At 39.6% G+C, this 26,843-nt stretch overlaps 1 protein-coding gene across 1 annotated transcript in view; it reads left to right on the top strand.

Annotated features, from left to right (window-relative positions):
* Positions 1–18,523: 18,523 nt before the first annotated feature.
* Positions 18,524–26,843, top strand: part of CNTN6 (contactin 6) — a 675,643-nt gene continuing 667,323 nt past the window's right edge. Inside the window, 1 exon segment of the mRNA XM_082345413.1 lies at positions 18,524–18,581. The gene's annotated coding sequence lies outside the window, so the exon portion shown is untranslated.

The following is a 26,843-nucleotide window of genomic DNA, read 5'->3' as shown; positions in this document are numbered from 1 at the left end:
ACTCAAGTGAAAAATGTATTTTTTAAAGGCCTGAAATGAATTTTTTCCCCCAGCCAAACTTTCAGTTCCTTGGAATGAGTTTTTGACAGCTAACCTCATTTTACCAAGTAATACATCATCAAAGCAACACAGACCTGATACTATATCACACTGGTCCAGATGAAGTATTACATCTGTACATCATAAGAACCACATCACTCAGGTGATGCATTTACTGAACTGTCACCTCGGCCTGTGGAAACCTATACAAGTGACTTACACCTTTCAAGGTTTATTTAAAGTGATATTATTTATTTAGCAAATCCTGTCCCGTGCTGCAAGATCATCCATTTCCACTGTACCTGGAGAAAGAGGTAGTTAAGGTCTTTTAGGGCTTAAAAAAATTCGAGTTGGAAAATGGAGCCAAATCAAAGGGAATGACTTCCCTCCCCTACTTAAAAATGGGACTCCAGCTGTTATTTTTCAATCTCCTTCTGACACTCCGCTGTGAGAGAAAATTACAACCCTTCACCAGAGCAAGGCGTGCAGGAGATGAAGTTCATGTTTGGTGTTTGCTCATTCTTACTTTCTGCATAACTTTCTCCGTGGGTGCCAGCTCCCCCATTGGAATTTCCTAGCTACTCACGGCTCCTCACTGTAATTGCCTTTGGTACAAGGAAGCCCCTACTCTCAAATTTCTAGAATACAACCAGACCCTAAAACCCTGGCACTGTCACTCACTATCTCTGTAACCTTGGGGAGCTCTTTATTTCTCAGTATGTGCAAAATGGGAATACGATTACTTACCACCTAGGATTTTTATGAGTTAAATGAGATAATAGATGCAAAGTCTGGAAATAGTGCCTAACACAGATCAAGCAAGTAAGTAAGACGACCTCTTACCATTTTTAGCCTCATTTCTTTGGCCTACTTTTTCTACCTGCTTTCTAATTGTTATCTCTTCACATTTTATGGAGCACTGTGACTTGGAGCCTGTCTCATCTTTAATGTTACTTCCTTAGGGGGTCCCTTCCTAATTATCTCCCTCTGTTTTAAGTTTTCATAGCACCAGATACTTTTTCTTAGTAGTACTTACTGCAAGTGTATCTAGTTCATTGTTAAATATCTGTCTCATCCGGTGAACAATTAAAAATGGCAACAAACTCTTTGCTACTTCTCCTAGTGGAAGTTGGAAGAAAATTTCCCACCCTATAAATCTGTGACAGCCTTAGCAATTTGAGTTGCCAACAGAACTTAGTGGAAGTGACCTTCTGTGACTTCAGAGGCTACCTAGGAAGACGCCTTTGCAGCCTACACCTTGTTCTGCCACAACACTGTCTTTGAGGAAAGCCAGCATCCACGTAAAAAGTTCAGCTACCCTCAGACTTCCATGCTGTGTGGAGCCCAAGCAACCCCTGGGAAGGCCACATGCAGGGGGACCAGGACCCCTGCTGATAGCCCCAGCTGGGCGCACAGGTGACAGTCACCGCCAAATGGCCAGGCAGCCTCTTGAAACTGGACCTCCCAGCCACAGTAGATGCCCAAGCTGATGCCACATGGAACAGAGACAGATGTCCCACTGCCTCTATTCAGACTGCTAATTGTGAGCAAAATAAATGATTGTTGGTTTTAAGCCAGTAAGTTTTGGGATGGTTTATTACCCAGCAATAGATAACCCTAAAACCCTCCTACACCTTGGGTTCCAGCAGGACAGAAGGTATGTCTCCTTATTTATGGCTGTATCACCCGTTCCTCACAGGCTGCCTGGCCTATTGTAGGATTTCAAGAAGTATTTGTTGAATAAATGAAAGAATGAATTGGAAACAATCAATGTACTGAAGACACAGAGGACTGGAAGAGACATATCAATCTTTGTTATTTTATTAGTAAATCAGTTCATTTTTCCCTTCTTAATAATGGTTTCTTTAGCTAGATAAAACAATACCGCATCATAGGGAATTTCGATTTGATTCAGCAATGGTTACTGAGCACCAGCTCTGCTCTGGTTGCCGGAGTTATAGCCATCAACTAGGCAATCTCTCAACTCTCATAAGTCGCAATTGATTCCCGTATTTCTCAAACTGTGGTCTATGAACCCAAGTCAGAATTACCTGGAAATGCTCATTAAAATTTTGGATTCCTGAACCCCACCTCAGATCTGCTGAATGAATCAGGATCATTAGAGGTGAGACAGCACAATCTCCATTTTTTAACAAGCCTCCCAGTGACTCTTATACACTAACAAGTGTGAAGTTAGGTCGCAAACTTTCCTTGTAATTACTGGGATGGATGCTTCGTTAAAAAAAATAATAATAATAATAGATTCTAGACCTCTCTAAACTCACTAATCATAATCCCTGGGGACCAGGCCTGGGAATCATTCTTTTTGTGATTCTTATGAAAAAAGTTTGGACAACAATACTCTATTTTTATTTATTTATTGATGATTGATTGCCTGAAGAGGAAACAGTCACAAGATGTCTTAGTATTCCTGGTGCCTAGGTATTATTTCCCAAATCACTTAGTAAATCAGGCAAAGCACCAAGCTTTTGCTTCCTAGCATATTTTTTTCAGAAGTATAGAATTTCCTATGTCAGATATATTTTATCCTTGCCAAGAAAAATCAGATTTTCTGACAGTATACCAGACTCATAAGATAATTTTCCAACAGCTCCTCAAAGAATACTACCTAGTTATCTCCTATTTCACCTATAGCCTGCAAAATATGTTGAGAATAATATCTCAACATATACATGTATTGCCTAGTAACGTCTGGCATGAATTAGATGGGTGGAAATGACTGAGGGAGGAAGGAAGGAACGAGCGAACGAACGAATGAAGGAAGGAAGGAACGAAGGAAGGAACGAAGGAAGGGGACTTAATAGTTATAACACAAATTAAAAAGTGTGTCCATCATTTGCCCAAGGAAGGTCAAGATCAGTTTGAAATATCTGTTTGATGCTAGTTTGACTGTGGTGGGTAAAATCTGGGAAGACTTTAAAAGCAGCTATGATACTTGAATTAAGCCTTGAAACATTTCAACAGAAGGAGTGGGAAGAGCATTCTAGGTACAGGGAATATGAGCCAAAGAAGTGGCAAGAACAGGACATTTTTGCATAATCACAGTGTGTATGAAGAAGAATAAGGGATGTTACTGGGAATGACAGAGACCATGGATGAACTTTAACGCTAGGTCAAGAAATATGAAATTTTATTATTAGCCTGTAAAAATTGCTTTTGATAATTAACAAAAGGATGTAACATTAAAGAATCATACTAGTAAGAATAGAGCCTGCCACCTTTGACTGGACTGAGTCTCCTTGACAGAAGGAAGAAGCCTCAATTTCCAACCTAGTTACAGAACTTCAAATAAGGGGTTTTTGAATACGTTCTGCATTTATCTTGACTTTGTTACTTTCCAAAGATAAGATAAATGTCTGCTTCTCAACCTCAGGCTTGAGGTTAAACCCTTGGCAAATAGCCCTTCTTTGCTTTGAGCCTATCAAAAGGTTCATCAGTACCATTTTTTTTTTTTGATTCCATATATATGCATTAGCATACGGTATTTGTTTTTCTGTTTCTGGCTTACTTCACTCTATGACAGACTCTAGGTCCATCCTATATCATTGTTTCAACATGTAATCAGCACACAAACTTACTGAAATTATGTAATATTCTTTTTGAACTATGTCTTCCAAACCTGCTGTGTATTTTAGAGTTACAGCACATCTCAGTGTGGACTAGCCACATTTCCATACGTGGCTAGTGGGTATCCTATCAGGTAGCCCAGCTCTATATCCGAGTTATCAAATGCAACTTTCAGAGTTGATGGGAATGTTGTAGAGTTGCATTGTCTAAGGCAGTAGTCACAAGCCCCCTGAAGGCACTGAACACTTGAAATGTGGTTATTGTAACTGAGATCTGAATTTTTATTTTTACTTTTAAGTTAAATTAAATAACCACACATGTCTAGTGGCTGTAGTATTGAATAGCACTGGTCTAGATAATGAGAAGGTAGTCAGGTGTTTTGAGTATGGAAGTATCCCTTGAAAAAGTGAAGTTTAGTACTATTAGTAAAATGGGGAAATAAGACTTTAAATGGGGGCATCCCCACGGTACTGCAGAGTGGCATTCTCTTATGTTAAAGGGTGATTAAAGTTGTTAAGTTTTCTGACCCCTATTTGATCTATCCTGACATCTATGAAAGCAATGCTATTTACCTCAATTACTCAGTCAAATCTTATGTTATATCAAGGGATAACTCAGAAAATAGCCTGTGTCACCCCTGTGTGATTTTAATATCTTCACTTTCCTACAGCTGATTCACATCCCACAGTGTTTGATGACCTTTAAATATTTTACCCACATAACTCCATTAGGGGTAAAACGATGAAAATTGATGCTTCAAAAACACACAGTTATAGTGGCTTCATTAAGAGTGTTTCAAGCAAACTTATTCTTTGTATCAATATGATATACACGTACTCAAGTTGACAGTCAAACTTTTCCCCCTCTTATAATGAACCGTAAAATTACAGTTGGCAATCAAGAGTACTGTAGCAGATAAGTAAGGCAATTTTCCTCATCATTTTTCCTTTCGTTGTCAATCTTGTCGTAAAGCCCACTGCCTTTTCAATGAGCCATAGTGTGAATATTCAAGATTTTGCAAATATACTTAGGTCAAGCCAGGCCGGTTTTGAGCTATTCATTTTAAATAGGTTATATCAAGTGAAAGGAATGTCCGGCAAATTTTTATTATGATGTACTCCTATATCTTGGACTTTAACAGGAGAGCACCTTTCCCTTTTTTATTATTTTAAAAAGGACTCTAGAATTTGACCTTGCATATGCATGGTAGAAAATCTGATTTGAGGTAATTAAAATGTTACTGTGAGTTATAATACTGTAAATAATAGTTTAGCTCTGCATTCTTCAAATGTTTTATACCTATATATTTAAAAATGAATTAAGAGCTTACTTTTGCTCTGAAGCAGAAGTTATAAATAGGCAAACATTCCTGGAATTTGTTCCATAATAATGTTTCAGGTGAAGATACTATAAGTCCCTACATGGCTTTTAGAGAGTTACTGTAGAAGCTATTGGGATCATTTGGTAATTGCTCTGAAACCTAAACTCACCTGTAAAATGGTGATAATGATACTTACTTCATGGAGTTGATAAAAGAATTAAATAATATAATAGTTTTACATATAGTGAGTGGTATATAAATCAATATATGGCACATTATTACCATGAATAAATAATGTATTTGTTACTATTGTCGCTGTTTTTATGGATTAAACTCTGGAATTTCAAAAGCTTAATACCCGAGAAGTTTATGTCTCGCTGATAAAAATTTCTGATTGTCAGACGACTCTCCTCCAGGTGCTAAATCAGGGACACAGACTTCTACATTTTGACACCATTATCTTCAATAAGTAGCTTACAAGTTTATCCTGGACTTTGTATCCATTCTAGGTAGTTGAAAAGAAAAAGGATGTGTGAAAACACTTGAAGGTTTTAAGTGACAGGTATCATTTCAGCCCACATTGCACATCGCACGTGACTGCCCGTAACTGCGATGGAGGCTGGGAAATGGAGTCTCATTAAGTACCCAGGACCCAGAGGAAACAGATTTTGGGGAAAGGAAGGGATCTCTACCACAAACATAGTCGGTTTTCCAAGGCTGATACACAATTCTACGCATGAGCTATCTGGCACCTTGTTTGTAGAAATGGACTTGTGCTCAACAAGGGGAAGTGAAACAAAAGCTGAAATGGCTTTCTGTGAAAACAGAACAGAAACAGGAGGCCCCTTGAGAAGGGAGGCCGCACACTGGAGATTCTGCTTTCCTCCAGGAGGATCCTACGAGGAAGGCACCCAGGTAGCAAGCAGCAGCCTCTCAGCAACGTCTGCTACGGAAGAGGAGGCTAGAAGCATTGTAGTCCCAGTGAGCTTGCACTTTTATTGTTGTTTTCAACTTTAAAATGGTCCCTTTTGGTTTCTGTGTGACAACACTACCTCTGGGAATCACATTCTCAGAGTCTGACTATTTTCTGCGTATTGCCTGCATTGCCACAGGAAGGGAAAACAACAGAAATCTGTTTGTTTTAGTGTATGACTTGTAAGAGATGAGAATAAAGGTAATAACTGTTCAGGATGGATCCAAGAAACATCCTCAGCTCCCTCCTATTCAAACAAAGATGTTCCTTCCACCTTCCATTCCCATTTCCCTCCAGTTAACTCCTCTCTTGTCCACCTCTTCAATATTCATCTGCCTTCACCATCTCTGACAACTCACTGCCCACCCCCCTCTTCAATCCACAACTGTCTGGCTTCCCCCAGAGTGACCGTATTCTTAACCTATTCACCAATGTCTTCTATACGTTTCTCTTTTAATGTTATTTCTCTGCAGAATTTGGCCTAATTTGCCATTCCCAGCAAACAGTTCCTCTATCTTCCATCTGGTTTTCTTAAATCTGAAACCCAAATGTTGATGTCATTGTAACTACTCATATTCCTTCTATGTCTCTATTTTAACCTAACACCAACTCCTGTTCTGTTTTTATATACTTTCCTAAACTACCTTCACACATGGTCCCTTCTATCCAGCCCCATACTTAGGCTACCATTATTTTTGTCTAAATACCATCAACCACCGAGTGGTCACTTTCCCCCATCTTCTTCCATCTTGCCCCATCTAACTTCTTCTTGATGCTGCAGTTAGAAAAGTTAACTCTCATTAGGAGAGCAATTGCTCCTTCTTGCTATGACAGAGTCCTAACTCTCTAAGTTGGCCTCACATGGTCTTACTCTTGTTTTCACTTCTGCTGGGTGGCTTTGCCACCTGACTTTTCAGTCTTGGATCCCGATGCCCTGAACTTCTTTCAGTTCCTTTACAATGTTTTCAGTTCCTTCACAGAATTTCAAAGGGTCAGTCCATACAAAAATAAGAGGTCTCTAAATAACAGAGTATAAAATTTTTAAGTCAGTAGAACTGATGAAGAATAGTCTGAGAACTCTTCATTGTCCTTTTGCTCAACTGGTCACGCTACATTTAACTAAATTTAAGTGAAATTTTATTGATGGCTTATGAGAAGGATCAGTTCTGGATGTCTGGCTGGCTCAAGACTGAGAAAATTAGAATTGTTTTTGTTGGGCTTGTTTTTTGTTTCTGGTTTTTTTTGTTTCTGTTTTTGCTAGAATCAAAACTGCTTCTTTCAAGATGCTACTGTTTCAACATAGTAAATGAAACCCTTGCTTTGCGACCATTCTAGATTTTTGAGATTGTCTAATGTGGGTAAGTTAGGGTACAGTAAACTGTGAGTAATCCCAACAATAACCAAATAAGGAGTGGCTGTACTCATAGAATTTTGATTGTTTACTTAAGAAATCTGTAGGTAGTCTGTACAAGGGTTATCGAGAGGCTCAATTTTTTCAGGATTCTATTAGATGAGGGTGAATTTCAATTTTATTGGTCTCTTGTGTTGTTGCAAATATGAGGAAGTCATCAATGGCTCAAGCAGAAAGGGATGGAAAAAAATGCAACAGTACAATTTCAGCTTATCAGAAAGCATCCCCTCCCTAGAAGTCCTGCAGTAGACTCCACTACATTTCATTGAACGTAATTTTATTACATGGATAATTCTAATGACACATGATTGGGCACATATCTAGCAGAGGAAAACAGAATAGACACAATGGGCTAAAATCCATTGTGAATTTCCCCTTGGGGCTCGTCATATTGCTACTCCAAACAAAATCAAACACCTTTTAAAAAGGAAACAATTGAAGGGTGACACTTGGGAGACCCAAGACTCATCACAGGCCATGCCCTATTTCTCCCTGGTAACAACGATCAAGGGTTTGGAATGCCTCCATTAAAACATTTGTGGGTAACACAGTCATTTAAGAACAATTTTCTATGTAATAAAAGACAACAATTTGGGTTCCATAATAAACTTTCATAATTTTAAAATACAAGTTTTTAATAATTTCTAAAAGACCAACAGGTACATGAAAAAAATGCTCCAAGTCACTAATAATCAGGGAAACACAGATAAAAAATATAGGTATCTCCTCAGATCTGTTAGAACGGCTATCATCAAGAAGACAAGTGTTGGCAAAGATGTAGAGAAAAGGAAACCTGTGTGTATATAAATTGGTTCGGCCACTATGGAACACCTTACGGAGGTTCCTCAAAAAAGTTAAAAATAGAACTACCAAATGATCCATCAATCCTGCTTCTGGGCCTATATCCAAAGGAAATGAAAACAGGATATTAAAAGTTATCTGCCCTCTTATGAATAACGCTGCAATAAACATAATAGCTCAGATATGGAAACAACCTAAGTATCCATCAATGGATGAATGGATCAAGAAGAAGTGGTTTATATATACAATGGAATATCACTCAGCCAGAAAAAAGGAAATCCTGCCATCTGTAACACAGATGGACCTTTAGGGCATTATACTAAGTGAGATAAGTCAAAGACAAATATATATGGTATCACTCACATGTGGAATCTCCAAAAGCCAAACTCAGAAAACAGGAGAATGGTGGTTACCAGGGGCCCAAGGAATTGGGTATACATTGTTTAATGGTACAAATTTGCAACTAGAGATTTAATGCACAGCCTAATGATTACAGTCAGCAATATTGTATTATACATTTCAAAGGTTCTGAGACTAGACCTTAATTACCCTCACCACAAAAAAGAAATGATAATTGTGTGACATGCCTGAGTTGTTAGCTAATGTTACAATGGCAATCCAATTGCAATAATTAAATTCATCTTTAAAGCTTAAAACAGAAACATTTAGGAGTTTGCTCATTCTACTAAGAGGTACATCGGAATTTTGAACCTTATTTTCCACTCTTTCCATCTTTCCACTTTCATGATTCCATGCATAGTAAGTCAAGTGGCTATTTTATGACAATTGCCTATCTACTTCTCAAACAATGTGAGGCATTTTAGTTGCAAATAGTGAATTATGCATATGATGCATATAAATAATATACATTTTAAAATTTTAAGATCATTCTTCCTATCAGGACTTCTGGACCCTACGCATTAATTCCTCAGATAGTTATCAAACTCTTGGTCTATCTAAGGCACTGTGGGATAGACAAGTACAGTCATTGCCTGAAAATAAAAACTTACAAATAAGGATGAAATATGCACACAAATGTCTATCACAAAGATTGAGACACATAAGCAAATAAAGGATTATATTACACTCCTTTAGCAGTGTACTTTTGGCAAGTCACTCTCACAGATAACTCATTTGAAGCTTACAGCACCGCCCCAGCCCCTTAAAAAAAGACAAAAAAGTGAAATAGAATAGCCAGGACAAGTTTCCTTTGGAATTAGGCAGGATTGGTTTTGAATTCCAGTTCTGCCACTAAGTAGATGTGTAATAACAGTACCATCTTGTAGATTTCTTAGGAGATTAAATAAAGTAATCCATGTGAAGAGTTAGGTGTGTATGAAGTGTACCATCAACGTTAGCTACTATTAGGAATGTCACCTAGTATTAATTAAGCATAAACCATGTAGCTGCACTATTCTAAGGATTTCCTGTGTGAACTCAATTAGTAACAGCAGTAAATGGGAATTCAACTGAGCTCTGCAGAGAAAATAGGTTTATTAAATAAACAAATCATCACGTACTTGTAAAAGCCGACTCTTTGTCCAGCAGTTTCAGTTGCTGGAGATACAGCAGTAAAGAGGACCAAGTCCCTTCTCTCATGGGACTTATATTCTAGTAAGAGGAACCAAGAAGAGTGTGATTTCACCTTGTGAGCACTGCTAGGAAAGATACTGGGTGAGCAGTTGGAATATGTGATGGTTTTTACAAAATGTTTAACAAAGTCTTCGACATTCCTCCTCCAAAAGGTGGAATTTAATTTCTCTCCCCTCGCATATGGGCCATCCTTAGTAACCTGCTTCCAACAAACAGAATTTGGCAGATGTGAATCAAGCAGAAGTGACAGTGCGTACATATCTGCTGCAGCTAGATCACAAATGGCCATTTGGCTTCCACACAGCTCCCCCTACTCCCCGGGGTTTTACAGTCTGGCTAACCTGAAGCAGCTAAGAGAAAGAGACCATGTGGTGATACCACAAGAGATACAGACAGATGCCTGGGCCCAGCTGCTCAGTCTTTTCAGGCCAGTTGTCAGGCGTATGTGTGAATGAGTCTTCAGATTGTTCTAGCACCAGGCTTTGAGGCACGCCCGCCAAAGTTGAGAGGAAGAGAAATGAGTTATTCCCACCAAACTCTGACCAGTAGATTAGAGAACAAAATTGTTTTTTTTTTTTTTGAAGCCATGTAATTTTTGGTGATTATTTAAGTACCCATAATAACTGGAACAAAAGAAGTTAAAATAAGGTATGTAGGAGGTTTATTTGAAGAGCAGATATTAGAACAGAGAACTGAATAATGTAAGGTAATGATCCATTCAAAGATTTGGAACACGAACTTCCCAGGAAGAGAAAACAAGTGCAAAGGCCCTGAGGTAAGAATGCACTTGGTATTTTGAAGGAGTAACAAGACAGCCAGTATGGCTGGCATGGAGTAAAAGGAAGAGAAAAATAGGAGACAAGGGGGAAGAGGAAACTGGGGCAGATAATGGAGGGTTTTACTGTTGGCAGAGTTCAGATTTTGTTTTTAATGGGCTGGCAAACAATGGGCTGGAAGATAATAACAATTAAGTTTGATATCATTTAATTTATGTGTGAAACATGATGTCTCTGCCATTTGTAGAAGAATATTCTGGGGCGAGGGCAAGAGTCAAAGACAGAAGTCAGGAACCTAGGAAGCAAGGACAGTAATCAGGAAGGGTGAGACAGTGCCTTGGTTCAGGGTCTTATCTATGCAATTCAGGGATGTGGTCCTATCAGGCATAGTGTCTGACGGTAGAACCAATAGACTTGCAGTTGGATTGAATGAGAAGAGAGACAGAAAGTGAGGCTCAATGTGGCAGCCTCCCTTCCTTCCTACATCAAGTGTAGTCAGCTAGCCAGTGGCATGGGCGGCAGTGAAGAGCTTGTTAGAAATGATCAATCTCAGGTGCCATCCTAGTCCCATTAAATCAGAATCTGCTTTTTCACAATATGCTCATATAATTCACATGCAAAAAAGCATTGTTTTCAAGACATGGATATGTCAAGTAAGATGCTGATTCTTAAAGTCTGACCCTAAGAGGATCAGGCAGGACTGGACATTTGTTTAAAAAAATAAGGAAGCGAGACCTTCAAGATGGCGGAGGAGTAAGATGTGGAGATCACCTTCCTCCCCACAAATACATCAGAAATACATCTACATGTGGAACAACTCCTACACAACAACTCCTGAACGCTGGCAGAAGACGTCAGACCTCCCAAAAGGCAAGAAACTCCCCCACGTACCTGGGTAGGGCAAAAGAAAAAAGAAAAAACAGAGACAAAAGAATAGGGATGGGACTTGCACCAGTGGGAGGGAGCCGTGAAGGAGGAAAGGTTTCCACACACTAGGAAGCCCCTTCGCGGGTGGAGGAAGGGGGAGCTTCGGAGCCATGGAGGAGAGCGCAGCCACAGGGGTGCGGAGGGCAAAGCGGAGAGATTCCCGCACAGAGGCTCAGCGCCGAGCAGCACTCACCAGCCCAAGGGGCTTGTCTGCTCACCCGCCGGGGCGGGCGGGGCTGGGAGCTGAGGCTCGGGCTTCAGTCGGATCGCAGGGAGAGGACTGGGGTTGGCGGCGTGAACACAGCCTGAAGGGGTTAGCACACCACAGCTAGCTGGGAAGGAGTCCAGGGAAAAGGTCTGGAGCTGCCAAAGAGCCAAGAGACTTTTTCTTGCCTCTTTGTTTCCTGGTGCGCAAGGAGAGGGGATTCAGAGCACCGCCTAAACGAGCTCCAGAGACGGACACGAGCCGTGGCTATCAGCGCGGACCCCAGAGACGGGCATGAGACGCTAAGGCTGCTGCTGCCGCCACCAAGAAGCCTGTGTGCGAGCACAGGTCACTCTCCACACCGCCCCTCCCGGGAGCCTGTGCAGCCCGCCACTGCCAGGGTCCCGGGATCCAGCAACAACTTACCCGGGAGAAAAAACGGCGCCTCAGGCTGGTGCAACGTCACGCTGGCCTCTGCCGCCGCAGGCTCACCCCGCATGCGCACCCCTCCCTCCCTCCCCCCGCCTGAGTGAGGCGGAGCCCTGGAAGCAGCTCCTCCTTTAACCCTGTCCTGTCTGGGCGGGAACAGAAGCCCTCAGGCGACCTACACGCAGAGGCGGGTCCAAATCCGAAGCTGAACCCTGGGAGCTGTGCGAACAAAGAAAAGAAAGGGAAATCTCTCCCAGCAGCCTCAGGAGCAGCGGATTAAAGCTCCACAATCAACTTGATGTACCCTGCATCTCTGTAATACCTGAATAGACATCGAATGTTCCCAAAATTGAGGAGGTGGACTTTGGGAGCAACTGTAGACTTGGGGTTTGCTTTCTGTGTCTAATTTGTTTCTGGTTTTATGTTTATCTTAGTTTAGTATTTAGAGCTTATTATATATATATATATTTTTTTTTTTTTCCTCTTTTTCTGAGTGTGTATGTGTATACCTCTTTTTGTAATTTTGTCTGTACAGCTTTGCTTTTACCATTTGTCCTAGGGTTCGCTCTGTCATTTTTTTTTTTTTTTTTGTCTTTCTTCCTCTTCTTCTGAGCCATGTGGCTGGCAGGGTCTTGGTGCTCTGGCTGGGTGTCGAGCATGAACCTCTGAGGTGGGAGGGCCGAGTCCAGAACACTGGACCACTAGAAACCTCCCGGCCCCACGTATTATCAATCAGCAAGAGCTCTCCGACACAACACTAAGACCTAGCTCCACCCAACGGCCAGCAAGTTCCAGTGCTGGAAGCCCCATGTCAAACAACTAGCAAGACAAGAACACAACCCCACTCATTAGCAGAGAGGCTGCCTAAAGTCATACTAAGTTCACAGACACTCCAAAACACACACCAGTTGTGGCCCTGCCCACCAGAAGGACAAGATACAGCCCCATCCACCAGAACACAGGCACTAGTCCCCTCCACAAGCCACAGAAACAACCTCACCCACAGGGGGCAGACACCAAAAATAACAGAAACTATGAACCTACAGCCTGTGAAAAGGAGACCCCAGACATGGTAAGTTAAACAAAATGAGAAGACAGAGAAATATGCAGCAGATGAAGGAGTAAGGTAAAAACCCACCAGACCAAAAAATAAAGAGGAAATAGGCAGTCTACTCGAAAAAGAATTCAGAGTAATGATAGTAAAGATGATCCAAAATCTCGGAAATAAAATGGAGAAAATACAAGAAATGTTTAACCAGGACCTAGAAGAATTAAAGAGCAAACAAACAATGATGAACAACACAATAAATGAAGTTAAAAATACCCCAGAAGGAATCAATAGCAGAATAACTGAGGCAGAAGAACGGATAAGTGACTTGGAAGATAAAATAGTGGAAATAATGGCCATGGAACAGAATAAAGAAAAAAGAATGAAAAGAATTGAGGACAGTCTCAGAGACCTCTGGGACAACATTAAATGCATCAACATTTGAATTATAGGGGCCCCAGAATAAGAAGAGAAAAAGAAAGGGTCTGAGAAAATATTTGCAGAGATTACAGTTGAAAACTTCCCTAATATGGGAAAGGAAATAGTCATTCAAGTCCAGGAAGTGCAGAGAGTCCCATTCAGGATAAATCCAAGGAGAAACATGCCAAGACACATCTTTTTTTTTTTTTAGGAAGGTGTAATCAATTTATTTATCTATTGACAATTATTTATTGAGTGCCTGTTATGTATTAAGATAAAACACTTCAAAAACCAAGCCAAAACCACTGCTCTTTTGGCACTTACATTCTAGAAGGTGTTAGCTATAATTACTAATGCTGTTAATAACATCAAAGACTCGGAAAATCACAGAGAGCTGACTCTATCTCATAGTTCACTTTCTAGAAACAGTAGAGCAGTATTAATCCTAATCTCTGTAGAGTAGATGAAAGGATTCAATGTCTTACTTTTAGATATTTCCAAATGAAATAACAATTTGAAAGGTAAGCAAAAAGAGGGAAGTAAAAAAAGGTAGGTCATTCCCTGTACAAATACTTAATCTTGTCAAGTTCTCTTTAAATATGAGTAGAGGTAGACTCCTGGAGGTCAACACTGCCTAAGGAAGCAAATTAAATGTGTTTTGATGATAATGACAGTGATCCTAGTAGGCACTTCCAAATGGAATCCATTATGCTGCTGATTCAAGTATTATTACAATGATCTCTAGTTCCTTTACTACTTAATAAATTAATGAGTTTTACTCCCTGGCTGGTGGGAAACATTCTGAAAATTCACAATGAAGAAAAAATGAGTTCAAGCAAATAACCAGAGAAGTAAAAGAGAAAGTAGTACTCGCTTCTCTATTGTAATTTCTGTCTTTCCTGTACATGGGATGAGACCCAGCAAAACTAGAAGAGGCAAGTAAAAGCTAAATCCTTGTGCTAAATTTGTATCCTTGAGGAAAATCACACAACTTTTCAAGTTTTAATTCTTCATTTAAATTCTTCATCTGCACATCAAAGACTATAATTACAACCTCACATTCTACTTGGCTATATTTATGTATCAATATTTTATTTACTTACATTTTCTTCAAATTATACCATGCCTTGCATCTGCTGGAATTATATATATATAATTGTATGTATATATATGTATATATACACACATACATACATATATTTAATATTCTAAATGTATATGTATGTATATATATACACACACATATGTGTGTACATTATAATTTTATATATATATATATATATACACACACACATATATAATTTTCCCCCAATTTTAGGAAGAGTGGATAAATAAGGAACCTGACATATTAATCAAACTATCACAAATTAAATTCACAGAAAAAATATTAAAAGCAGCAAGAGAAAAGTAACAAATAACATACAAGGGAAACTCCATAAGGTTAATAGCGAACCTTTCAGCAGAAACTCTGCAAGCCAGAAGGGAGTGGCAGGACATATTTAAAGTGATGAAAGAGAAAAATCTACAACCAAGATTACTCTACCCAGCAAGGATCTCATTCAGATTCCATGGAGAAATGAAAAACCTTTACAGATAAGCAAAAGCTAAGAGAATTCAGCACCATGAAACCAGGTTTACAACAAATGTTAAAGGAACTTCTCTAGGCAAGAAACACAAGAGAAGGAAAACACCTACAATAACGAACCCAAAACAATTAAGAAAATGGTAATAGGAACATACATATTGATAATTACCTTAAATGTAAATGGATTAAATGCTACAACCAAAAGACATAGACAGGCTGAATGGATACAAAAAAAAGACCCGTACATATGCTGTCTACAAGAGACCCACTTCAGACCTAGGGACACATACAGACTGAAAGTGAGGGGATGGAAAAAGGTATTCCATGCAAATGGAAATCAAAAGAAAGCTGGAGTAGCAATACTCTTATCAGATAAAATAGACTGTAAAATAAAGACTATTACAATAGACAAAGAAGGACACTACATAATGATCAAGGGATCAATCCAAGAAGAAGATATAACAATTGTAAATATTTATGCACCCAACATAGGAGCACCTCAATATATAAGGCAAATGCTAACAGCCATAAAAGGGGAAATCAACAGTAACACAATAACTGTAGGGGAATTTAAAAGGGACCCGACTTTCACCAATGGACAAATCAACCCAAATGTAAATATATAAGGAAACAGAAGCTTTAAAAGACACATTAGACCAGATAGACTTAATTGATATTTATAGGACATTCATCCAAAAACAACAGGATACACTTTCTTCTCAAGTGCTCGTGGAACATTCTCCAGGATAGATCTCATCTTGGGTCACAAATCAAGCCTCGGTAAAATTAAGAAAACTGAAATCGTATCAAGTATCTTTTCGGACCACAGTGCTATGAGACAAGATGTCAATTACAGAAAAAAAAACCCTGTAAAAAATACAAACACATGGTGGCTCAACAATACGCTACTAAATAACCAAGAGATCACTGAAAAAATCAAGGAGGAAGTCAAAAAATACCTAAAAATAAATGACAATGAAAACACGATGACCCCAAACCTATTGGATGCAGCAAAAGCAGTTCTAAGGGGGAAGTTTATAGCGATACAATCCTACCTCAGAAACAAGAAACATCTCAAATAAGCAACCTAACCTTACACCTAAAGCAATTAGAGAAAGAAGAACAAAAAACCCCCAAAGTTAGCAGAAGGAAAGAAATCATAAAGATCAGATCAGAAATAAATGAAAAAGAAATGAAGGAAACAATAGCAAAGATCAATAAAACTAAAAGCTGGTTCTTTGAGAAGATAAACAAAATTGATAAGCCATTAGCCAGACTCATCAAGAAAAAAAGGGAGAAGACTCAAATCAATAGAATTAGAAATGACAAAGAAGGAACAACTGACACTGCAGAAATACAAAGCATCATAAGAGACGACTGCAAGCAACTGTATGCCAATAAAATGGACAACCTGAAAGTAATGGACAAATTCGTAGAAAAGTACAACCTTCTGACACTGAACCAGGAAGAAACAGAAAATATGAACAGACCAATCACAGCACTGAAATTGAAACTGATTAAATATCTTCCAGCAAACAAAAGCCCAGGACCAGATGGCTTCACAGGCGAATTCTAGCAAACATTTAGAGAAGAGCTAACACCTGTCCTTCTCAAACTCTTCCAAAATATAGCAGAGGAAGGAACACTCCCAAACTCATTCTATGAGGCCACCATTACCCTGATACCAAAACCAGAGAAAGATGCCACAAAAAAAGAAAACTACAGGCCAATATCACTGATGAACATAGATGCAAAAATCCTCAACAAAATACTAGCAAACAGAATCCAAGAGCACATTAAAAGCATCATACACCATGATCAAGTGGGGTTTATCCCAGGAATGCAAGGATTCTTCAATATACACAAATCAATCAATGTGATACACCATATTAACAAACTGAAGGAGAAAAACCATATGATCATCTCAATAGATGCACAGAAAGCTTTCAACAAAATTCAACACCCATTTATGACAAAAACTTCCTGAAAGTGGGCGTAGAGGGAACCTACCTCAACATAATAAAGGCCATATATGACAAACCCACAGCCAACATCATTCTCAATGGTGAAAAACTGAAACCATTTCCTCTAAGATCAGGAACAAGACAAGGTTGCCACTCTCACAACTAATATTCAACATAGTATGGAAGTTTTAGCCACAGCAATCAGAGAAGAAATAAAAGGAATCCAAATTGGAAAAGCAGAAGTAAAACTGTCACTGTTTGCAGATGACATGATACTATACATAGAGAATCCTAAAGATGCTACCAGAAAACTACTAGAGCTAATCAATGAATCTGGCCAAGTACCAGGATACAAAATTAATGCACAGAAATCTCTTGTATTCCTATACACTAATAATGAAAAATCTGAAAGAGAAATTAAGGAAACACTCCCATATACCATTGCAACAAAAAGAATAAAATCAGAAATAAATAAAATCATACCAGAAATAAATGAAAAAGAAATGAAGGAAACAATAGCAAAGATCTATAAAACTAAAATTTGGGTCTTTGAGAAGATAAACCTACCTAAGGAGACAAAAGACCTGTATGTAGAAAACTATAAGACACTGATGAAAGAAATTAAAGATGATACAAACAGACAGAGAGATATACCATGTTCTTGAATTGGAAGAATCAACATTGTGAAAATGACTCTACTACCCAAAGCAATCTACAGATTCCATGCAATCCCTATCATACTACCAATGGCATTTTTCACAGAACTAGAACAAAAAATCACAATTTGTATGGAAACACAAAAGACCCTGAATAGCCAAAGGAATCTTGAGAAAGAAAAATGGATCTGGAGGAATCAGGCTCCCTGACGTCACACTACACTACAAAGCTACAGTAATCAGGACAGTATGGTACTGGCACAAAAACAGAAATATAGATCAATGGAACAGGATAGAAAGCCCAGAGATAAACCCATGTACATATGGTCACCTTATTTTTGATAATGGAGGCACAAATATACAGTGGAGAAAAGACAGCCTCTTCGATGATTGGTGCTGGGAAAACTGGACAGCTACATGTAAAAGAATGAAATTAGAACACTTCCTAACACCATCCACAAAAATAAACTCAAAATGGATTAAAGACCTAAATGTAAGGCCGAACACTATAAAACTCTTAGAGAAAAACATAGGCAGAACACTCTATGACATAAATCAGAGCAAGATCTTTTTTGACCCACCTCCTAGAGAAATGGAAATAAAACCAAAAATAAACAAATGGGACCTAATGAAACTATAATTCAAAAAGAGTCATGTACCACAATGTTCATTGCAGCACACTTTACAATAGCCAGGACATGGAAGCAACCTAAGTGTCCATCGACAGATGAATGGATAAAGAAGATGTGGCACATATATACAATGGAGTATTACTCAGCCGTAAAAAGAAACGAAATTGAGTTATTTGTAGTGAGGTGGATGGACCTAGAGTAATACAGAGTGAAGTAAGTCAGAAAGAGAAAATAAATACCATATGCTAACACATATATATGGAATCTAACAACAGCATCAACAAAAAGGGTTCTGAAGAACCTCGTGGCAGGACAGGAATAAAGACGCAGACGTAGAGAATGGACTTGAGGACACAGGGAGGGGGAAGCGTAAGCTGGGACGAAGTGAGAGAGTGGCATGGACTTATATATATTACGAAATGTAAAATATCTAGCTAGTGGGAAGCAGCCACATAGCACAGAGAGGTTAGCTCAGTGCTTTGTGACCACCTAGAGGGGTGGGATAGGGAGGGTCGGTGGGAGATGCAAGAGGGAGGGGATATGGGGATATATCCACATGTATAGCTGATTCACTTTGTTATAAAGCAGAAACTAACATACCATTGTAAAGCAATTATACTCCAATAAAGATGTTAAAAAAAAAATAAGGAAAAGAAAACAGGCTTTTATTCAAATTCTTCAGATAGTACAAAATCCACAAAATAGAAATAGTATTCTCTATTGAGAGATTAATCTACCATAATGCCTTTTGGGGATTATCTGTCACTCATTTTATTTTTTTAAAGGACCTAGCTTTTCTTGAAAAAGTATATTCAGAATCTTGATCTTGAATTGCATGTTCTGTTTTGGGTTATTTCTAATAGAAGAACATAGTATAATTTCATAAAGCTCTAAATAACTGTTATGTTTCTATAGTTAGGAGATGTATTCCATTTTCACTAGGAAGGGGTAAACCAGCAGCAAAATGGCCCCTTACCCTTGCCCTTTTTAATCCCCAAACCATACTCAATATCCTTTATGCTTTCCAACACAAGTTGAAAACTCTTAATTCCTCAACTGTGGCCAATTAAACGGTTTCTCTTAAAAATGCAAGCTCCATGTTGTTAGTACTAATAAAAATAATAGTTTACCCAAATTATCCCCTTTCATCTAATACTGTATGTATGATACATAATGTCTTAAACAAAGATTTTCTATAAAAACCACATACTGAAGAAATGACAGAATCTCTCAACAACACAAAGGAAACCAAAATGCTTCAGTAATGATTTTGGAGACCAGATTATCCTTATGGTTCCTGCAGTTGGTAGATAAGACCATTTTTAGAAGTTTTATGCAGAGTTCAAGATTACTACAAATGTAAATTTCAGATGGGTATGTCCACTGTGAAGGTTGGAAGACAAGAGTAGAAAGATCTTCTTAAATTAGCCTTTTTTTTCCCTAGTGGGTTACAACCAAGTTGCAAGTTTTGAACATAATGCAATCCTAGATAAAATTTGAGACCTCTGAGGTTACAGTAAACAGGTTCTATAAAACTAAACCCAAAATGTGTGTTATTTCTTCTAGGATACAATTGGACCAAGCCATTCTCGATGGCAAAAATCCAATTACAGCAGTAAAGGTTGCTCTTAGTTATTCCTTTCTTCGAATCAAAGCAAATGGCAAGGGACTTCCCTGGTGGTGTAGTGGTTAAGAATCTGCCTTCCAGTGCAGGGGATGTGGGTTCAATCCCTGGTCAGGGAACTAAGATCCCACATGCATGCCACAACTAAGGAGCCCACCTGCTGCAACTAAGACCTGGTGCAACCAAAAATAAATAAATGAAATTAAAAAAAAAAAAAAAAGCAAATGGCAAAATGAGGTGAGTAGGAAGCAACTACCTTCATAAATACATGGACTGACATTTGGTATCAACTTTGTGTTAGAGAATGAAAATGGAGAAGAGGATCCAGTGTGTTGCAAATGTCTTCAATATAGGTTTTTGCATTATTTTTTCTTTCAAGAAAGTGACCAGAGAAAGAAAGTAACTTTTTTCATGAAAGTAAGATATTCTAAGTAAGGCAGAATGGTGTCATGGTGAGTCAGTGGTTGAAATCCTGGCCTAGACAGCCCCATGACTCTGAACAGGTTACATCAACTTTGAGCCTCTGTGTCTTCTTCAGTAAAATAGGGCTGATTACTGTGCTGCTCTCTTAATGTGAATTAGGATTAAGTGAAATAGTGCTGGTAAGCCGTCTATAAAATAGTCTATGCTCAGTCAATATTATCATCAGCTCAGCTGTTACACAAATATGTATTCTTCCTGGCAGACTAAGTTTCCCTTTGCCTAACCCAGCTTGATGTGCACTGTTTTGGGGCTGGCTCATTTAAAGCCTAGAAAATGACAAAGATGCCATGAACACAATTACCGTGACACTTCCCTGGTTTTTACAAGAGAGAACAGTAGGGGTGATGACAGAAGAGATGGCTTTGCTGTTCTCAGGAATCCAATTGTGGAGAAAATGACACCTCACTAAGCCCAAGAGTCTGAACTGCGCTGATAAATTCTGCTTTCCCTCTAACTTTTCTTTTCTGCCTGATCTTTCTAATGAACCCAGTTTGTCTAATCAGCAGAATATTTATAGTTCTAAAGCAGTTCTTTTGTTGCTGAAAATGGGCCCCAGCCAGAGCTGAGAACAGTGAAACACTTATCTTGAGATCACAGAAGAAGGCACTGCTTTCTGTTCTGTGCACATGCTCTCTGAGTGTGGTAACTGATCTATTCAGCATCCTACAGCTGTCGACGGTGATATCACTGCTCTCAACTAGCCAGCTCCCTCCTTTCTTGTTGATACAGAAGACCACCTGGGAGCAAGCAGAGCCCACTCACTCATCACTTGCCAGTCCCCGACCCCAAACCCAGGGTGCTCTTCATCTGCCAGAGACTTACAGAGAGAGGACCTAACAGACTCAACAAATAAGAGTTCCAAAGTTCCTTCTGTCACTTCCCAGCTGTGTGATCTCAGTGAAGTTGCTTAACCTCTCTGAGTCTCAAGTTTTCATCTGTAGCATAGGACTAATTCTGAATCTCGCTAAGCTTCTCTGCAAGAATTAAGTGAGGTGATTATGTAAAAGTCTCTGGCATAAACTAGGGGCTTAGTTTTGTTTCGAAAACCTTAGCATTAAAAAAAAAACAAAACCCTCGGCATTTAACCAAGAACAGTCTTTTTTTTTTTTTTTTTTTAGTCAAATAGAACTTTCCTGTTTGCTGTTATACACTTCTGGGTTCAGAAGACTCCTTCTCTGAGTTCAAAACACACTCCCAAGGTGATAATAAGAGCTCTGAGAGGCACCTTATTATTTTTAAAAATAGTTTTCAGATAATTCCCTTAATGCCACAGTCCCATTTGGGTCTCATGGTTTCTGGAATCATCTGAGAAAATGAGAAACACTGAGAGAAAGCAAAACTACTGAGTGAACCGAAAAAAGACAGTATAATGGGAAAATACTTCCTCGTACAAGAAAATGTAGTGCCGTCTAATAGAAATACAATACAAACCACACCTGTAATTTCAAATTTTCTAGCAGCCATATTTTTGAAAAACTGAGACCAGCTCAAATTTTATTTTGTTTAATCTGATATATCCAAAATATTATTTCAATGGGTAATTAATATAAAAACCAGTGAGGCATTTTACATTACTTTTTGGTACTTAATCTTCAAAACCTGGTATGCATTTTACACTTACAGCACATCTCAATTAAAAATACCCATGTTTTACATGCTCAATAGCACACGTGGCAAGTGGCTACTGTATTGATAGACTTGGTATAGAATCCAGTTTGCAGTTGTGTTGAAGATGATTAAATTCATAAACCATTTACCAAAGCCAATGTACACATCATTTTCAAACATTTGCTCCAGTTAGAAAATGGCTTGAAAAGAAAAATAGTCTAATCGCAATGAAACCATTCAGTGATCAAGCCTTCTGGTTTTAAACCAGTGCCCCCTGCTGGGTATGTGCCGGGTTAAATAGTAAAGAAAGAAAAGTTGTCACGGTTGACAATGGCCTAGACTTGAGCACCAAGTAATTTTTATTGTATTTTCCAGAAAACTATCAACTTAGATATATGCAGTCAGTTAACTAGCACTTGACTATACCACACTTTGCACTGTCCTAAGAACGTTAGTCCCTTCTCACCTTGGCAAACAAATGGATACACAACTATTTCCAACTCAGCAAATCCGAATGGGCACTCCTAACGTCTGTTTGACTGTAAGAACTTTAAACATGAAAAGGAACATTTAGACTAAAAGACGACTGGACTTTTTATGCACCTTTGTCACCAGAAGCAGTCAAGACTGCCAGCTGCTGTTAATTGAGATTGAAATCAACAAATCCTTGTTTCAGTGACAGCTTCTCAGGTGGGATTTCCTGACCCTGCTTTTGGTGAAGGGGAGGAGACAATCTCAATAGAAGGTCTCACAGCTGCAGGAATGATAAGGATGACTAAGCATGGGCCCGGCCTTTACTAAGTTTGGAGAAAAGTTTTCTTTTCTTGACTTTTTCCCAAGAAAGTTTATATTCCTTGGTTGTGCAGTTCACAACATTCACAAGGGAATGCGTGACCTTGACTTATCAAAAGGCCACAGGTGAACTTGTTCCCTCTTGGAGCTGATCCCTCTGTCTCGCCCCTCAAATCCCTGCCTTTAGTAGAAGCACACCTGTGGCTCTGTCCACCCTAGATGACTTTCTACCTGAGCTCTTAATTCTGCATCACAAAGAGCCCTGGGATCAGCTAGTAAAGACTGAATTTCCCTTAGATATGGAAGGAGGGGAGAGAACTAAGTGGCGGATCAATTGAAAGCAAATAATCTTCCCTGGCTCCTACGATAGGCTGCAAGTCTATGTCCACATCCATCCTCCTATAGCTTTTATGGTTCAGGAAGTGAAGATGTACCAGGGAAAGGAGTTGTTGAGAATGAAGGGCATGGTAAATACCTTATCTTTCCTGCCATCAAGAATAAAGAAGATCTTAAATTACACCAAAGGCTTTTGTGGAAAACACAGTAGAGCGTTTGAAAGTAATGTCTTGGGAGCCACACGTAGCTCGACCTGAATTCTAGCTCCAGCACTCACTAGCTGTTTGATGGGGCCAAGTCTTTATGAACCTCGGCTCCCTAATCTGTAAAATGGGATGATATCATGACTGGCCTCGCAGTGTTATTAGAGTTAAATGAAATACGCTTTAAAGAGTCCAATGCATGGCAAACACTTAAGAAAAAAGTACCAAGATATATAAGGGATTTCAAATCCTTAAAGATGTGTGCAAGTATAAATCATCCATTATTTACAAAATCAAATCCTTCAGGAGACTTAGATTTTCCAGAAGAAAACATAAAAAGCAAATTAACTCCCATGTTTTCTATTCCCTCTACCACTGCCCTTGTTCAGACTCCCCATTTCTTCCACTGGACCTGGACAATTAGCTCCACATTCTGCACTGCTGCCTAATAAGCCACCCCAAAGCGAGTGGCTTAAAACAATGATTTATTATTTCTCATGACTCTGTGGTTTGGCAGGGAGGCTCCGACTCTGGTCTTACCTGAGCATATCCATGTGGTAGGTAAGCTGGAAGCTTGTCTTGGCTGGGATGTTGGGAAAGACACCTTCTTTCTCCTTAATGTCTGGGTGTCTCTATTTTCACCTGGCCTCTCATCTTGACGGAGGCTAGCCGGAACTTCTCACATGGTGGCTAAACTGCAAGAAGCGAGCCCCCGTTCAACAAGCGATTTTTAAGCCTCCACAGGCACCACGCTTGTTGATGACTATTGGCCAAAGCAAGTCACATGACCAAGCCCTGCATCAGTATGGGGAGGGGAACTCCACAGGTGTGGATATAAGGAGGCTTGACTCACAGAGGCCATCAATTTGTAGCAGTTTGCCTTACCTTAGATGAATTCCCTCCTCCAATCAGCTTTAGCATCTCAGCTGTCTTCAGTCAGGGCTGATCTTGCCCCCTTACCCCCACTCAGAGGAGACGCTTGTGATCATCCCGAGTGCAGGAGATGTGCTACTAGCATCTAGTGGGCAGAGCAGGGATGCTAGACTTCCTACAATGTGCAGGACAGCCCCACAGTAGGATTATCTAGTCCACAATATCAACAGTGCCAAAGCTGAGAGACTCTGTTCTAGATGTAAGGTCCTGGGATAACACTAGGAACAAAACTGGACCTGAACTCTCAACTCAGGGAGTTATTTCTTATGGGGGAAGACAGGCAGGTAAAGAGCAAATGCAATAAAGCAATAGATGTTCTAAAATATGAGGAAGAACCTGAAGGCTTGGGTGCCCAGGGAGGGAGTAGTCAGTTCTGCTTGAGGTGAGAAGAATCAGGCAGATAGTGAGGAGGGAAGGTGAGCCATCCAGACACAGAGAATAGCATATGTTAAAGCCAGAGGGCTTGAAATAGATTGACATATTTGAGAATTTACCATTCTTTCAACATGGATGAAGGACAAGCCATGAGCTGAAAGTGGGGTAATGTTGGGAGAGAAAGGGGAGACGTAAGCAACGGGCAAATCAGTGACAGCTTCTGTGGCTCATGGCGGTAATTCTCACTCATGGCTGTGCATCAGAATCACCTGGGAGCTTTGACAAACCAGCCCTTCTGAGCCTCACGCCAGAGCATGTAACTCTGACTCTGGGAGTGGGATTCTGACATCTGTGCATTTTGAAAGCCCCTCGTGAGATTCCAGTTCACAGTTAAGAGTTGAGAACTGTGCTGACTTCATCTTGTAGGCAATGGGGAAACAGAGAAGAGATTTAAGCAAGGGGCAGCCTGATATTTTAGGACTGTGTTCATCAGAGGGTGGAAAATAGATGGAAGATGGGCAAGACTGGACACAAAGGGTCCCATTCTATTAGGAGATGACCAGGGGACACAGCTCAGGGGAGAGATATCGAAGACCCACACCAAGAGCAAGGATGGGGCTGGTAATAGGTTAACATGATTCAAGCATCATTTTGAAACTGAGTAAAACGGGAGAAGTGATGAGAGAAAAAGAGGAATTTAGACAGAAGGATGAATACTGCATGATTCCACTTACATGAGGTATCTAAACTAATCCAACTCATAGAAACAGAGAGTAGAATGATGGTTGCCAGGGACTGGGGGGAGGGGAAATCGGAAGTTGATTTTCAACAAGTATAACCTTTCAGTTACGTGAGGGGAATAAGCTTTAGAGATCTGCTGTATAACACTGCGCCTACAGTTAACAGTACTGTCTTCTGCACTTTAAATTTTCAAAGGGTAGATCTCGATGTTAAGTGTCCTTATCACAACTTAAAAAAAGGAAAAAAAGAGAGGGATTTAGGAAATCTGATTTTCTGATAGGCTTGCCTATCTGATGAAATAGGGAGGTCATTACTGATTTGAGGTCATGATACAGTTTGGAGGATTATGAGTCAGATTTGGATGCACGGAGTTTGAGATTCCTCAGCTCCAAGCAGCTGTTAGTGGGCAGTGATGGACTCTTCCTCATGAGAGGGACCCAGCTGGCTTGCAGCCATTTGTGAGTCATGGGACTGGATAAGTTTGAACAAGGGAGTGTGGAGAGTAAGAAGAAGGGGCCAAGGACTGGCTCTTGCATCACCACTGCACGGAAGGCGTAGGCAGCGGAGAAGTCAGCAAACACTGATAAGGAAGGTTCAGAGAGACCCCATCTGTCCCCATTCCAGATCATTGTATACACCTCTGCCACGAAGACTGTTCAGTAATGAAAATATGAGTTCCTTGGCCCACTGTTTAAATTCTTCAGTGGCTCCTCACGGCTCCTTGGCTGAAGACTAAGCTTGGCATTTAAAGCCTTCCCACTCCAGACACGGCATGTATGTTTTCCTGGTTTCATCCTTCACCGGGGGCCAGCATTTACCCGACCCTCTGCTAGTACGGAACTGCTTTAAACTCTCTGTACTTGCTGTGCGGCTTCGTGTGTCTGGTCTCTGCATAGGTTTTCTTTTGACTAACCTGCTCCCCCAACCCTTCTCTCTTCCTTGTTCTTTTGCTGAGCTCCCATGAGCCATTCACAACTCAGCTCGGATGTCTTCTCCTCTCTGCTTCAATCAGAAAGCTCCTTAAGCCCTTTGTACAGAACTTGTACAGAGTGGCATTTCCCAGAAAAAAGCAAATAAAAGGTAGTGGTTAAAAGCAAGTACACTGGAGCCAAAACCGATTGAGTTCAACAGAGGCTCGCCCACTGGACAGAAGACCTTGCCTTCTTCTTGTTCATATCAAGTCCTTCTAATATATTTTTAAAGGATTTAGTAGTTTAAAAAATATTTTTCAATTATTTTCTTAATATTTCCTATATTATTTCCTATTTTCCCATTATTTAAAAATAATCCTTTCAAAAAGAGTTTATGTGGAATATTTTTAGGAAGATTTATATGCACATATATAACTACCTCAATTCTAATGATTTTAAGATTTATACT

This window comes from Balaenoptera borealis (assembly GCF_965194805.1).
Source record: "Balaenoptera borealis genome assembly, chromosome: 12".
Lineage (NCBI taxonomy): Eukaryota > Metazoa > Chordata > Mammalia > Artiodactyla > Balaenopteridae > Balaenoptera > Balaenoptera borealis.
Note: the sequence above shows the minus strand (reverse complement) of the source record. Positions and strands in the feature narration are given on the sequence as shown.